We start from the raw sequence: 13414 nt of genomic DNA on the forward strand, positions 1-13414 counted from the left end.
CACCCCCAATTTTCACAGCAGCAGACATGACAGGTGACAGACAGGTGCTCACAGGGAGCTCCATGGATGGCAAGAGGAGGCAGCAGGACAAGGCAACAGGTCAACATTGGAATGGGATGTATTGTCTGGATACTGTTCTCAGATTCAGCAGATATTGGTGGATCTGGGGCAACTCCAGGGCAGAAATATGCAGTAACCTGCCTAGTCTATGGGTCCTTCCACACAACCCTATATCCCAGAATATCAAGGCAGAAAATCCCACATCTGAGTGTGGACTCAGATAACCCAGTTCAAAGCAGATAATGTGGGATTTTCTGCCTTGATATTCTCGGATATAGGGTTGTGTGGAAGGGCCCTAAGTTCTAGTAAAAATACTAACGATAACACTTTTTTTCTCAACAAAGGGTGATTCTACATAGATGCAATCTAAAGCTGGTTCGAGGGCACATGTCCACAAAACTCACACTGTCAATGCATGCTGCAGTACACATCAAGCCAGAAAGAGTGCATTTTTTAAAACTCACCAGAAAATCTGGAGCAAACCAGATAATGTGCTGCATCTGATTGGAGTATATTCCATGTAGGGTTTGAAACTGAGCAATCCTAAATGGACATGATTATGTACATCGGCACACCATCAGTAGATACTGCGGCCATCATCCCAGTCTCAAACCAGTTCTTGTGGTGTTTGTGTTTGTTTTTATCCACTTCCAAACTAGAGTATAACATCTATGTAGAACTTTCCAAAGATTCAGATGCTGTTATCCTAAAGCAGCAATGGCTGCCCAGAGAAATAACCAGTTCCAAATTGTTTGGGCCATGTTTGGTTGTTTATTATTTTGAGTAGCTGTCCCACCTCAGAAAACAGTCCCTGCCATTATGCATATGATGCCTTATTCCAACATGAAAGTTTTGTTAAGAGCAAGAAGTTTGTCGTCCTGCTTCCAGCTGATTTCAACCTCTTGATCGTTTTTTCATTGTGGAGCAAGTTCAAAGGCGAAGGGCCTAGGATAACAGACTTTTGAGTCTGGACACAAGAAGGTTAAAAGGAAACAGAAGAGTGGTAGGAGAGCATTTCCATCCTGGGTGTGGTGGGACAGATTTTGATAATTTTAGAATTCCCCCAGAGCTAAACATAATATCAAATGCAGTGGAAAATATGCAGGAAATTACTTTGCTGGATCTAAAGTACAGGGAAACACCCATCTATCAGGTGAGAAATATTTCAAAATTTACTTTTGATCTGACATATTTATGTAAGTTAATGTCTCCACAGGCTAACAAATCCTTTATATCAGATGCATCTTTTATAAACTCTGGATGCAAACCTTCAGTGGTTAACTATCTTGGAGTGAGAAGTTATTACAGAGAAACCTCCAACTATGGTTGAATGAGGCATAAATCTTTTGTAATCTCTCCACCACCCTCTTTTTAGAAAGCAGCATAATAATATAACAACAAAGTGCTCCACAGTAGCACACAGCTGCCTTAGGATATGAGTGTTTATTACCAAAGCAACATAAATCACATTTGCCTCACTCACTGCTTAGAGGGTAATTAGAAAGCAATTTAAATAGAAAATAAAGTGTGCTGGAAACAGAAATTTAATTTCTCTGCTACATAATGGTGTAACAATACACTGTATATGAATGGGAAGCTCATAGCTGCTTTTAAAGGATCTTTCATAAAATGTTCCCAAACATAAAATAACCATATTTAGATGCCAAAAAAGAAAGGACAGTTGCTTCTCTCAGTTAAAACTGTCCAGCTCACCCATCTGTTTTTGAGAGTTGGTCAAGATGAAGAATGATTAATGTTCATTAAACTTTCCAGTTACATAATTCAAGGTGACTACGTGATATCTATGTGTGCTTTCAAACTGTTGATTTATGATGATGCTATGAATTTAATACAGTTTAATACCGACACCTGGTATTTATTGGCAGTCTCACATTCAAGTACTAACCAGGACCAACCCTACTGAGCTTCTAAGATCACATAGGATCTGGTGTCTTTAGAGTATTTAGATCCAAAACACTGGAGTTTATTCAGATGCACTCCCTTTACACACAATTGTGCTGATTCTGTTTCCAACCCTTCTCTATTTCAAATGTATTAGAGACAGGTATGCTCAGTCATATAAAGAATATTGATACTGTACACAATGAAACACTGGCCAGACCTTCAAGCCAGGATACACTCAGTATTTGATTTAGCAGACTTGTTGTTTTATCATGCTGCAGAGTATAACATCTTCATTTTCCCATCAATCCTCTGGGTTCACTTGATTATTCAAAGATGCCAGGCAAGCATGTACCTGGGGGGCGGGGGGCGGGCTTGAGGGGCTTCAGCCCCCCCCCTGATATTCTCATGGTGGTCCGCGAGAAGGCCTTACTGGTACATTATTTAAACTGTTATGTTTATTCATATCATGATCTGATCACCATGCTCAATATATCCCATATACACAGGGGTATTGGGGTAATGATACAAAACGTTTTCTAGGGTAGACCCTCATTCACTCAGACTCAGCCCCCCCCCCCCGAATCAAACTCAGCCCCCTCCCCCCCCCCAAAAAATCAAAATCCTGGCTACGGTAAGGTAAGGTTGCAACAAAGCATGTTCTGAAAGTTAAAGAAGGCCAGCGCCTTGGAGAAAGTGGGAAGGGGAGTGTCATGCCCCATGAAGGACCCTCACTGTTTACCCCTAGTTAAGCCCTTTTTAGCTAGATGGATTAATATTTTATGTACAGTTTCTGGGGGGGGGGCAGTCTTTACAGCCTCTTTGCATTTGAAGCCTCCGTCTCCCTGTCCCTTAAGAATCCCCTCAGGAGTGGAGCCTCAGGCAAGGCACTACTGGTTCTTGGAAGAGTCCACCTTTTCATGACTGGAAGGTGAAGTGAGAGAAAGGTTAGAAGGTCTACAAAATAGCACATCCGGCAAGAGCTGTATTCAAGTCCAGTCAGAGTTAAATATTGAGATGATCTCACAGAGAGTTGAACACCACACAAGAAAGAGACAATAAGAAGAAATAAAGATTCAAGAGCCTCAGTTCAGCCAGAACTCTGTCTATCTATCAAATACTTTACTTCTCCTTATAAAGACTTTGTAGTGAGACTCAGGAGTAGAGAAAGTCTAAAATTCTTGTCAGTTAATAAATTCTTGTTTGATTCAATTATATAGTCTCCGATCTGTTCCCGGCACAGCTATTTCACCTTCCAAGTAATTAAGATAGTGTGGGGGCAGAACAGTGTGAAAAAGACCTATAGTAGAGAGGTAAGGAGAGAGACAGCACTGTGGTCCCTTCTGGACATATTGCAGAGCTCCAACTGTAATAGCAATTTTACACTTGAGTATATGAACTAATTTTTCAGTGATTCTGCATAGGATTGCACTGTTACTCTGATGACAGGACTAGGATTAAAGTATCTCCAAGCCATATATGGGCTGGTCACAGCTTTGGTTTGATTTCCTTGGAATAAATGCACAATGCAACTGAATGTTGGCTTGATCCAGTCTTTTGCAAGCCAATGTGGATGTGTCCATGTTTATAGTCAGAAATCTCTGCACTCATTTCTTTGAATGTTTATTACAGTTCTTGGAAGCATTGCATAACATCCAAATATAAAGAGGTTTCGCTTTATTTTTGAATCTACAGTGAAGCAGACAAAAGTAATTTAAGGAAACAGCTATGTTCAACTCAGATATTTTAAATCATCTTTTGGTAGACAAGCCTGTCATTATCTATTCCTTTGTGAATATGTCATACACATGTACGGCATTTCTTGAAAGAAATATGTAATGTCTTGTGAAAGTATTCAGCCCTCTCCCTTTCCATATTTTATTATGTTAAAATCCACGAAGCATCTTCAAAAAGTTTCAGCACTTTAATATTTCCTTTGGAAACAGTAAGGCTGCGAGGAAGACTCTTTGGTTGTGTCTGATAGTGTCATGTCATTAGTCTGTCTAGCACAGTCATGGTCAAACTTTGGCCCACCAGGTGTTTTGTACTCCATCTCTCAGAAATCCCAGCCAGCTTACTAGCTATTAGGAATTGTGGGAGTTGAAGTCCAAAATACCTAGAGGGCTGAAGGATGACCATGCCTGGTCTAGCAAGTTGGCTTCCTAGTATAAGAATTGTCATGCTGTGGTGAAGATGACTGAGAAACTAATAAATTCCACCAAAGTAGAACAGCGTTCTGTCATACACTTTTTGTGGGCAGAAGGTGTGCCAGGAACACAAATTCATCTCTGCATGTGTGCTCAGTATGAGGATAAAGTTCTCTTTCATAGAATTATCTATGACTAGATTGAAATGTTCAAAAATAGCCACACTAGTGTGATGGATGCAGAGCACTCCGGAAGTTCAGGTACTGCAATGACCATAAGTAATGAAGAAACACCAGAACTGAGCTGCAAAATTAGAAAACTAACAGACAAAAAGCTTGTAAGGAAGCTGAATGTGAATGCTGGATTTGTCTATGCCTGATTCATGGATAAAATAGATAAAACCCTGGATGAGATGGTAGTGGGAGAATGTGTTTCTGAGGGAAGAGCTCAAAAGGGGTGAACATAGGTGTTAGACCTTCATTAAGGGCAGTGGGGAGTGCATCATGAGGACAGAACTGTAGTTGGAACAGACAAAACAGATAATCCATCATGTCTGGTTTAAACTGGGTTATCTGAATCCACACTACCATATAATCCAGTTCAATGTGGATTTTATATAGCTGTGTGGAAGGGGCCTTAGCTCCTCTTGCTGACATTGTCAGCAGGTTTGGGGGAATTGGATATTTTTAAATAAAAGTATTTTGGGTGCTTGTTGTTTTTAAATGCTTTTATTGCAACATACTTTTACATTGTTTCACTCTAGTTGATACTTTAATTACATTTTAATGAAATACATTTGCATATTTTTACCTATATTGCATTTGTCATTATTTGTAAGCTGCCGGGAGTCTTGGCTATGTGGAAAAGACAGGATATAAATAAAGGCAGAAATAAAAATAATTCACAGTTTCTCTCCTCTTTTCTTCTCTTCTTCCCATTCTATCACCTCTGATCTGCAGCTTGAATTAACAATCACACTATGACTTTGTCACATGGCTCTTTCGGGCTGTGCCATTTTGCTGGCAAAAGGAAAGGAGTGCAGAAAGGCTCGTGGCACCCCACGTTCCCTCCCCATATGAAGAGATCCCTAGAGAATATTCCCAGACTTGACCTTATCCTTATGAGAAACCTTCTCCTGTTTCCAGTGACAGGCTTCCTTTTGAATGACATGGCTCTTCGTGTTTTTGTTTTACCTTGTACTTATATGGAATTGGAGGAACTCAGTCACCATCTATGGGAGGAGGAGGAGGAGGAGGAGGAGGAGGAGGAGGAGGAGGAGGAGGAGGAGGAGGAGGAGGAGGAGGAGGAGGAGGAGGAGGTGGTGGTGGTTACCTGCCTTGCCGGTTCTTTCTTTTAAAGCAGTGGGTACAAAGCATAATCATTTGCTTTCCATGTGGTATTAGAATCAGACTGTTATCTGATTTCTTTTTTAGAGGAAAAAATATAAGGAAGTAAGGAATCATCAAGATGCATGACACAGAAGAATACATATACGGATTCTCCAGTACAAATCATATATAAAACTGTGACTATAGGGAAAGAGAGGCCAATGACCTCTGTCATCTCAGATCTGCCAAAGCATACTCAGTTTCACTATACTGTAAATTCATCTAAAATTATTGAAGTTAAAAGATCATATTATTTCCTTTAGCAGTTCCATATTGTATATGCTGGGCAATGTGCTGTGTGTATGTAGTATGTGTATATGTGTATTGTATTTTCAAAGGCATAGCTCAGAATTAGTTTTACAAACACGATACTGCTGCAAAAAGCACAGAAAACAGAGAAACACACAGAAGTGATTGAGTTCAGCAAAAAGAAAGAAAGAAAGAACAATAAATAATATAAACGGATGTGTCTGTTTAGTAAATGTTTCTTTAGAACAATTCTGAAATCCATATGATTATAGCTATACCTTTATTAGGTCCATAAAAATACACAAACATCTTGTTGCTAGCTTTCCAAACCAAAGGTTCCTCATGTGGCAAAGATGCATAAAAGACACATGGGATCAAAAGGGGCTGCCAAAGCTGGTTACACACTTGCATGTTGTCTTCAAGTAGTATGTGTCAAGGGTATGTAAAGGCCCCAATTTAAGCTTTTTCACACACCAACAACAACATCCCAAAGGCCTTGGTCTTGTCAAGAAGAAGAAAAGCTGGGTGGCAAAATGCAAGAATCAAGGAGGGATGCATTGCAAGGACATGGGTTTGAGACATGATTAGGAAAGAAGGGGAGTGAGTCAAGGAAGTGAAAGATGAAAGTTGTAGTAGTGCAGTGCAAGAAGCCAGAGAGTTAGAAATGAGAGAGCCAATGTGCTTTTACCAAGTCAATCCAAGGAAACCGTTTTGATCCTAGACCATTCATTAATAATGGAGTAGATGAAAGCAAACAAAATGAAACATAAACCATATATAATCAATTGAAAAGCAGACCAGAAAAGAGATTCAGCTTATGCTGGGTGGGATTACACTTCTCATGATGACACAGGTCCATAGCTTGGGTTTGATCTTGGATTCAACTCTGAGCCTTGAAGCTCAGATTTGGCACATACCTTAGTTTAGATTACTGTAACATGTTCTACTTGGAGCTTCCTTTGAAGAGTGCTTAAAAACTTCAGTTGGTCCAAAGACCTGCAGATAACTGAGGCAGGGAGCACATTTAAGTAAGTCTCTTGTTGCAACTTGCTTACAAGTTTGTTTCCAGACAAAATTCAAAGAGCTGTCCATAAGCTATAAACCCCTACACAATTCAGATCTAGGTTATTTAATGGATTTCACTTGGTATCCATAATGGTTTGATTCCAGAATGCAGCATGAATATGAAAATTCATGGATGATATACAATGTCAATAGAAAATAATATAAAATGGTAGAATCGAAGTTTACTTTTTGAAACTTTTAGGGGTGAGTTTTTCAATCTGTGGATACAGAGGAACAACAGTATACTGTGTGCACCTAGGAAATGAATGAAGAAACACAATTCCAACCTGATTTTGATGTCGAGCACCCCCCCCCCCAAAACAAGGGATGGTGACTTATAGTTCTGCAAAGGACAAAGGTACCAGATTGCACAATAGGGGTTAAGTCTTGCTCAATTTGCCAAGGCCTTAACAACAATGAGGACCCCATGAAACTTCGGGAATAGCTAGACCTTGGGGTTTTTCCTCTCTCGGGAGCTGTAGTTCTCCAAGGACGGGGAGCAAAGCTTGTTTCCAGAGATACCAGGTCCATTTGTACCACTCAAGAACTCCTGCCAGGACCTTTGTGCGTTTTAGCCATCCCCCATGGACACGCTTTCCCTCCAAATGGACAAACCTTATGAAATCTTGCCTTTTATGAACTTTAGATATATGAAATGTGTCTTCTGATTTCTTTGTGTGGCAGAAGCCTTTCCCCTTTTCTTCTGACCTTTGTTTCCCCTATATACATGAAGCAACTCCACAAAAGGGACTACAAAGCCCCAAACATTTCTGGACTTCACTCTCTTCAAGGACCCATGAACTTTCTTCAAGACAACTTATGAATTCATGCTGTGTCCTGATATCGTCTGATTTTTATAATTGGTATTATTAATCTCTCTCTGGGGTCCTGGATGGGAAGATAGCTGCATATGATTTCCCTGTGTATAATTTCTATATGGTTTTTATGTTTATGTAAGGGAACCCCCTAGCCTTCAGAAACAAAAGACTGAAACCTCCTGCCAAAGACACACTTGCATGGATAAAAGAAGGAGATTCTTATCTCTAGCCTCGGGAGATGGCCCACTAGAGTAAAGCATTGTTTGACAAAAGTTTCTGTAACATAAGGGGAAATCTTCCCCTCTGCTTTTGTTTACTTAACATTAACCTCAGGCTGCCATCATTGTTCTCCTGCCTCACAACCAGGAAGGATCAGAACACATGTTGATCCTTTGTCTCAGAGCACATGGCATTCCTTTGTCTGCAGATTCCTTTCCCAGATTCCTTTGTGCTCCCTCATCCCGCCTCCATTTCTCCTGATTGGCTGTCACCACCAGGTGGCAGAGGTCTCCCCATTGGATCCTACAGACCACTGGAGCTTCCTGATTGGTCCAGAGGCACCGGGGGCGGGAGGGCTGCCTCCCAGGTGTTCGCCCATCACCCAATCACAGTGGGGAATGTCACAGGAGCCGGGGTGGGAAGTTTGAACTCTGGGTTTTCAAAAATTGTATAAATATGCCTGTATCACTGTGCGCCTGCATGCTTGTGGTGGAATGATTCCTGCAATGCATCCGATATCAGCTGAATCGCTAATAAAACACCTCAGTCGCTTGAAAAACTTCTTCCACTTTGGTGAGGATTTATTATTTTAAATATTACTATTTTTATCGCTGAAATTGGCTTTCTCTGGCCTCACCAAGGTTTATTAAGGACTCTCTTTGGTGCAGTCCTCAGGGATCTCTCTCTCTCAGGGAGGCCCCTCCAAAAAGTAGCTCGATATCAATTTCCCACATTCCATAAAAATGCTGTAACGTTTTGGATTACAATTCCCAAAACCTCCCATCCAAAATGGCCACTTTTATGTGCTCTCAAGAGACAATTGTCCTCCATTTCATGTATGCCAGCACTCACACAGGAAGGTGTATTTGCTTTTTATGGCCAAGATGAGTGAGAAGAGTGCAATATGGCTCAATGCATTTCATATGGCAAAACTCTCCTAAATTATATCCAGTCTGGATTATTTGCAGTCCTAAGTAAAACCTTTCATACCATACAATGTACCAGCCCTCCCTCTCTCATATCCTCCTTGTTCTAACACAGGCCAGACATTTCTTGTTGTGTTCTGCTTCTTAAAAATTGTGACTAGGGAGAAGCAGCAATAGGTAACAACAAAAAGAGAACTGTGTTTAGTAAGAGGCGCTTTGTAAGAGCTGGATATCTCTCCTGAGGTTCTGTTCATTATCAACTGCTTCCTACCTCATTTTCACACTCACAGAAAAAGTCTGGAATGCATAGTCATTTCAAAAGAGGAAGGGGTTGGAAAAAGGGGAAAATCTGTTTTCATGATCCTAAAAAAGCAGACCACTTCCTGGAAATGGATATCGTGCAGTAGTTGTTTAACTTAGCCTTTGCAGAGAAGTAATCCCCAAAGCTCTTAAAACATTAGAGAAAAATAGCCCTTCTGTGTTCAACTGCATGAAAGGCAGATTTTGACACTCTTGCTTTTGAATGTTTAGCTTTCTTCATTAACCATTTTGGTGTGCAACATGTAAGTAGAATGATACAATGGTTCCTTGCACGGGAAGAAGTTCCTGCAAACATTGATCTACTTTATAGCAGGCCCTTGGTGTCTTCTGGGGTTTGGCTCCAGGACCCTTTGTGGATACCAAAGTCCATGTATGTTCGATGGCATAATCAAATAGTGTCACTTATCTTAAATAGCAAAATCAAGGTTTGTTTTTGAATTTTGGTGCAGAATCACTGGAAACAGAGGGCTGACTGTATCAACAAGAATGGATCATCCAGTTGCAAAGCTACATTTAAGTTTCCAGCTCAAAGTGATTTATTGCTGTTGATATCTCAAATCGCTACCCACCCACCCCCACCCCCCGCTCTCCTGGTGCATCATTTCTATGCGCTGGGAGAGCTGCTGCAACACTATACTGGAGGCCAGGCAAGTTTTATTTACTTTAAAAGGGGTTTAGGTGCTTTGGGAGAGGAGTGGGTATTCCCACAGTTTTCTAGACTAATTTAGTCCGGAAAACTGTGGGGAAAACCTCACTACCTCTGAGGATACTTGCCATAGATGCAGGCGAAACGTCAGGAGAAATGCCTCTAGAACATGGCTCTATGGCCCGGAAAAACCCACAAGAACCTAGTGATTCCAGCCATGAAAGCCTTCGACAATAAACTGTGGGAATGATGTCTGGACTGCAGACATCATGCCGACTGCAGTCCAGATACCAGAAATAGTGGGCCTTCCAAGAAGGTGTGGAATAAATCCACTATCTAATTAATTCGCTACAAACCAGGGTTTTCCTGGTTTGTGGCAAATGAATTCAGGATTTTCCAGGATGATAATAATAATAATAATAATAATAATAATAATAATAATAATAAACCTTTATTTATACCCCGCTACCATCTCCCGGAGGACTTGGTGCGGCTTACAAGAGGCTGAGCCCAATTACATTAATAAAAACAACACAGCAATACAGACAATAAATAAACTCATAAACAAAGCAATAAATAGTAATAATAACATCACCACGCATTAAAAACCTATGGCAGGGCCAAATGTAATAATTAAAATTTTAAAATACTGGGCATGACAAGGTGACATATAACTAGGATAGGTATTTGGAAAGAGATGGAGCGAGCAGACAATCCTAGATCATTAGTAAAGTGCGATTAGGGACATGTTGCTTAGGGTTCCTTATTCTGGGAAGGCTCACTGGAACAACCACGTTTTCAGGCTCCTCTTAAAGACTGCCAGAGTTGGGGCATGTCTAATGTCCTTGGGGAGCGAGTTCCAGAGTCGAGAGGCCACCTCCGAGAAGGCCCTATCCCTTGTCCCCATCAATCGTGCTTGCGATGGAAGTGGGGTCGTAAGCAGGGCCTCTCCAGATGAACGAAGAGATCGTGTGGGTTCGTACACAGAGATGCGGTCACGCAGGTAGGCGGGTCCCAAATCGTTTAGGGCTTTGTAGGTAAGCACCTGCACCTTGAATTGGGACCGGAAAATGAATGGCAGCCAATGGAGCTCCTTGAACAGGAGGGTTGACCTCTCCATCTGGACAGCCCCTTCTTTATTGAGGGAGTTGGATGCACCCAGAGTTAGTGCACCTGATTTTGGTTGAGCAAGCTTCTATCAACGGCAACCCTTTCTAATGCACCCTATCTGTCCTTAGATACAACTTTTCAGGGGCGAAGCAGGGACACAGGTATTTTGAAGGCCTGGGAGGGAGGGCAAAAGGGGAGCACTGTATTCCCATAAGAATTCTTCCCAAATGAAAATTTCTTCCAGTATCTATATTTCTAGCATTGCAGTAACCTGGGACTTCATCCTACAGCTTCTAGACTCTGCTTCCATATGCTTCGGAAACATGGAATGGGATGAGTTCCTTATACTTTCAGCTGAGCATTTAGAAATAGAATTTAGGCACCCAAAGGAAGAATGGTAGGCAGAATTTCCATGGAAATGTAAATCCAGAGGATTAAAAAAATTCCAGATGTGAATGATTTTAAATGTCTCACTCTCTGCAATGCTTGAAATTTGGGGACTTCAAAGGATGGAAACAGGAAAAAATTCTTATTTGTAGAGGCAATGTTTTCTTATGAACTCCAATCATGTAGCTTCAACCCTGCAAATATCAGGCAGAAACACCTGTCAATGTGATACAGCCAAGACGTTTCTATGCAAAAAGTTAAAAAATCACAAGGATTCAAATGGCTTAGCGTCACAAGACTGACAGATATTGCAAATATATATACATATGTGTGTGTGTGTGTGGGTTTGCTCTGTGTAAGGAGAAATGCAATAAAATCAAAACATTACAATGGAATTAAACTATGATGCACTAAAAACAATTCAAAACTGTCCAGCACTCTTTAAAAAGTGTAACACCCCTAAAAAAGCTGGGGAGGGGGGACAAAACTGACTGTGAAATAAAGTTTTTATTATCTAGTTAAAAAGACCATAAATGTGGTGATATTTATTTATTTATTTACTCTATTTACCCGCCTTTCTCTACCCTGAAGGGGGCTCAAGGCGGCCTAGACAGAGGTAATTATTCAATGCCTTAAAACACATTATTTACTGTGAGGATATTTCCTGTGAGGTGCCCTTGGAAGGTAAGCTTCCCTCAGAGTGGCATTCTTGCTTGGTCATTGTGTTACATAAGAAAGAATGTGCCAGGAATTTTGAATGTGCTGTGAAGATGAAGTGCCTTTCTCATTTGGCCTTAAAATTGCTTGATTTTATTCTTTTTTGACTTTCAGAAAGCTCATCCTGAAATATTAATAGAAATCCTGGATGTCTTTGGAGGAAATATATGATATGAATACAGACACACCTCAATTACCATAGCAAAGTCTGTGACAAAGGAACTCCTTTTGCAAAATCTGTTTATGCCTGCTTAGACTGCTCTTCTGTTCACTGCATCCTGTCTTGCTGGAAGGAGTTTTGGCAGCATCAGCAATGGAAGGAGGGTGAGGAAGGATGAAGAAACAGAGATTTTCACTGTCAGGTTGGAGCAACATGTCTGTAGGAAACAATTTGATGAAGAATGAATTGGGAAAGAATAGGATTCCAGTGTTGAACCAATACTACATACAACAGGCAAAGGAAACAGCTGCTGCCTTCAGAGTCCCTTATTGTGCTTATAACTACTTCCTTATCTCCCAAGCACCAGCAACATTCATTAGATACACTGGGAAATTATTTTGTGCCTAGCGAATATTCTGAAATGTCAAACAGCGTTGCAAATGAACATAAGCACACTGGCATTTGCAGAAGTAACATATTTGAAGTATTCTTTAAAGAATCTGCAAAATGCTCAAATTAGTACAGAATGTTCCGTGAAATAATAACTAATGTCCCGATTATTTATTGCTGTTTATGGCATTTCTTTAAATACGAACAGACATGCATGCAATGACATTATCTCCTATGTCCTTGTAGTGCATTTAAGAGTCAAATACTATTGCCTAACTATGCCTTTGCCTTTAGGTCCATTTTGTACCTTTTTACATTTGAGGGGAAAGCTTTGATTGAAGCTTTGATTTGGGTAGCTTCATTACCTATAACCTTAAGCTTCTAGTGAAGCATTTCTTAACTTACAAACAACATTTTCTTCTCATGAGTGAACCCTAACTCAATCCCCTTTCCATGTCCATTTAGACTCCCAATCTTTTCCTAGAATTATGTGTGTGTGTGTGGAGATATGTATGGAGATGGATACACACACACACATGGATATATTTTTGAGTGTGTGTGGTGGAGAGAGAGGGGATTAGGTTGCCTTCCCTCAAATCAGGATATTTGGCAGCTATGCTATCTATCTATATTGTTTTGTTCAGCCTTTAGTCCTTGTTTTGCCCCCACACTATCTTAAATAATTGGAAGGAGAACCAGTTGCTCAGGGAACAGATCAGAGACTATATAGTTGAATCAAACAAGAATTTATTAACAGACAAGAATTTCAGACTTACTAAATCTCACTACAAAGTCTTTATGAGGAGATGTAAAGTCTTTGAGAGATAGACACTGTTCTGGACAAACTGAGGCCCTTGAATCTTTATTTATTCTTATTGTCTCTTTCTTCTATGGTGTTCAACTGTCTCT

General features: G+C 40.5%; 1 long non-coding RNA gene across 1 annotated transcript in view; it reads left to right on the top strand.

The window, feature by feature from the left end:
- The window catches only part of LOC137096727 (uncharacterized), a 98099-nt gene extending 85313 nt beyond the window's left edge, over positions 1–12786 (top strand). Inside the window, exon 3 of the long non-coding RNA XR_010909672.1 lies at positions 12070–12786. This is a non-coding gene — a long non-coding RNA (uncharacterized lncRNA). The remainder of the gene's footprint in view (positions 1–12069) is intronic.
- The last annotated feature ends 628 nt before the right edge of the window (positions 12787–13414 follow it).

This window comes from Anolis sagrei, chromosome 3 (genome assembly GCF_037176765.1).
Source record: "Anolis sagrei isolate rAnoSag1 chromosome 3, rAnoSag1.mat, whole genome shotgun sequence".
NCBI classification, from domain to species: Eukaryota; Metazoa; Chordata; class Lepidosauria; order Squamata; family Dactyloidae; genus Anolis; species Anolis sagrei.